This window comes from Triticum aestivum, chromosome 3A (genome assembly GCF_018294505.1).
Source record: "Triticum aestivum cultivar Chinese Spring chromosome 3A, IWGSC CS RefSeq v2.1, whole genome shotgun sequence".
NCBI classification, from domain to species: Eukaryota; Viridiplantae; Streptophyta; class Magnoliopsida; order Poales; family Poaceae; genus Triticum; species Triticum aestivum.
Window position 1 is genome coordinate 139,431,056 of NC_057800.1, and position 3,559 is coordinate 139,434,614.

The window sequence follows — 3,559 nt, forward strand, 5'->3', positions numbered from 1 at the left end:
GGTTTAGGTGATGTCACGGGGGTGGTTTTCGCCAATGCGGGGCAAGGGGGTGTCCATGGCTGAAGCGGAGCAAGGGAATGTCCATGGCGCGCGCTCTCGTTCATTGGGGTGGGGTAGGTTGGCATGAACCGGGCAACAATGGAGGTAAGGGGTATTGGGGGCGGGGCGGTACAGTTTAGCACAACATCCGAATTCGAAATGGAGGCCTCGTTGTTAGAATAGTAGGAGAAAAGAGGCACTGAGACAGAAATTTAAGGGCCCCTTCCTTGCCAGCAATTGAGACAAAAGCGAACCAAGGACCCCAATCTCCGCATCTGATACCGCAGAAATTCCTACTTTTTTACATATTGTCATGTGTCCGTGCAACCGCTAATTTGGTAATCCGAGAGCGCAAATATCTCCTTAAAATAGGTTTTCCCCGCTTTAGGAGCACCAATATCTAGGCACCTCTTGATTTCCAATCCTAGATTCAGGAGCTCTTATTGGACACTTATTTCACCTATCAGCGAGCACGAAAAATCGACGCACTTCGAAGGAATCAAACTCGCGACCTCTAACTATGAATCTGTAATGCTAGCCACTCGAACTAGTGAGTGATAGTGATAGAAGAAGATAGGCAGCGCCAATGTTTAAGAACTCCCTACAGTGGTGAATTCCAAACATTAAAAAACGCAAACATTTCTTGACATGGACATTTTTTATGAGATGGATTATACAAAAATCCAAATATACTTTGAAAACACAAATAATTTACACGAATACTTTCTGAAATTTCTGAACAATTTTTGGATTTTGATAATAGTTTATCAAATTCAAACTTATTTTGAAATTTTTTTGAACATTTTCTGAATTGGTAAAAAAAGGGGAAACCTAATTTTTTTTAAACTGAACATTTTCAAGAAAACAAAAAAAATTGAAAATTTCCAAGCAATTTTCAAAAAACACGCACATTTTTTTAATTTATGCACAAAATTTTTAAACAAGATTTTTAAACTTGCGAACAATTATTTAAGAACACATATTTCTAAAATTTACATTTTTTTTGAAAAACACAAAAAATATTTGGGAAAATGAACAACTTTTCATAATCTGAATAGTTTTTGAAAATTTGAACTTATGAAGAAAGAAAAAGAAAATAAGAAAGAAAAAAGGAAAAGGAAAAAAAGAAAAAGGAAAAAAAAACTAATAAGAATTAAAAATGAATAATAAAAAACCAGGATTTTTTTAGTCCAAACACACTTTATTTATAATTCAACAATGTATTTGTGAATACAAGAAAGATCTAGAGGGTTCAATAGCCAAAGATGGCAGCCAAACTCCAAACCAAAAGCATGTCTAGCAGGTTTATGTACCTTAAATTGGTGTCACAACCTTCAAAGATGAAGGAGCATTCGCTTGTAGTAGCTATAACCTCCCTTATGGCGCTCGCAAAGGTTCCTGCGGTTCCCTGTTTGATGTTATTGACTACAGCTTGACAATCTGAAGTGATCTTCACATGTGATAGTGATAGGTGTAGAGCAAGAGCCATAGGCTCTCGACAAGCCAGCGCTTCAAGAGACGATGAATCTGTAATCCCGGAGATCCTAATGGTTGAGATGCCTGGATAGACATTCGATGAATCCATGTATCCTGCACTAAATGATCCTGCATTTGCTTCATGCGATACGACACTGTCAACTCTTATCTTGGCAACACCTTGCACATGCAAGATTCATCCTACTCATTGATGCCTTGCCACATGGGGAGCCGCGGCCTGTGTATTCTTGGGCTTATAATCATCTAGCTCCCTTATGTATTTCATTATGAAGCTATGTGTAGCATGTGGGCTCTGAAAAATCTGTTCATGGAATGCTTGTCGTCGACCATACCATATAGCCCATAGAGTGACAAGAACTTGGACAAAGTTGTCATGTAGGAGCTCTTCCATTAGCGAGAAAATCCATCTTTTGGCATCTGGTTCCCTAACTCCATTTAGTGCTTCCACCAAGTCAGCTTCTTGTAACGCCCATACGCATCGAGCCACATTGCAATGTAGCAATGAATGCTGCCAAGAGTCATCCGCGCCGGAAAGACCACAGCTAGAGATCGTTGACATATTTCTGTGATGTGATAAGTCGGCTGTTGGGAGGGACTGTTGTGCAAGCCTCCAAAGAAATATTTTGACTTTTGAAGGGACATCAAACCTTCCACATCTTAGTCCACATTTTATGTTCTCCTAAGAGTTCGACGTGGCGGGGCGCTATTGGAGTCAAGCTTCACACCTAAGCTTGGTTGCCACAAGCATTCGGTACGCCATAAAAACTGCATTATTCCCATGACCCACTGACCAAAAGTTGATCACGTCGGCCGTTTTACCATAATAACTCCATTATTCTCATGAGCCCATGATCAAAAGTCATGCAGTTGTCTAGTGCATAATGGGATCGATCAGATAGCCTCCACATCAATAATACCTCAGCTTTTCTTTTGTCTGATTCCATTCGCCATTATCAGTGCTGAGATAAAAAAATCTAAATACTCAATCGTGCAGCTGCGCCATATGGGCGTCACGAGCGCACACGCGAGAGCCGTCCGTTGCGCCCGATCGCCACCGACGCGTGCGGAATCGTTCGACCAGAACAATAATAACCACGCCACGACAAGCGCAAAGGTGCGACCCACGTGGGGACACTGCATGAGATGGGGATTCAGTTCAAACTTAGATCTGCATGCATTTAATTAGCGTTTTCAAAATTTTGAAAAGCTATAACTTTTAGACCAAGCATCGAAATTAAGATATGTTTTCACCCTTAGGTTAATCGTGGCGAGATCTTTAAAACTAGATCCCATATGAGTATGTTTCGACTAACTTTTTTTATGAGCAACTTTGGGTGCTACGGAGGCAACTTTAGTGCTATAGGAAAGCAACTTCTTGTTAGTTTGTTTAGTATGACTTCCTATGATTGAAAATCTCTTTGAAGTTGGCTACCATGACTATCTAGTTAACTAGCTTCACTTCTAAGTTTTCTATCATAATTAGCTCCGCCTCCAATTTGATAGTATTGTAGGCAACTTAGTTTCTGGGGTAGGCTAACATTATTCTAAGCGGCTTGCCATGACAAGCGAGTAGCTTAACATCATCCTTAGTTGCATGTAATACCTTTTGGTATGGTAAACAACTTAGTTTCATAGAAAGGAAACTTACTAACAATGATGGACCACCTTTTCAATGTATTCTAGGCAACTAAAATAGAAATGGCAGACAACAGAGCATCACAGGTAGGCAACTTAGAAAAAGAATGATAAGAAACAACCCAATATTAGTCGGCAACTAATTTGTAAAGTTAGGCAACTAACATCAATGTTAGGAAATTTCATAGTATTTTGTAGCCAACCGAGCATGAACCGTGGGCAACTGGTCACTAACGATAGGCAAAATGGACATCAGTGTTAGGCAATTTCATAGTAATTGTAGGCAACTGGGCTTCAACAACAGGCAACTAATCATCAATGATAGGCAACTGTGCATCAATGTTCAATTTCATAGTATTTGTAGGCAACTGAGCATCAACTGTAGGCA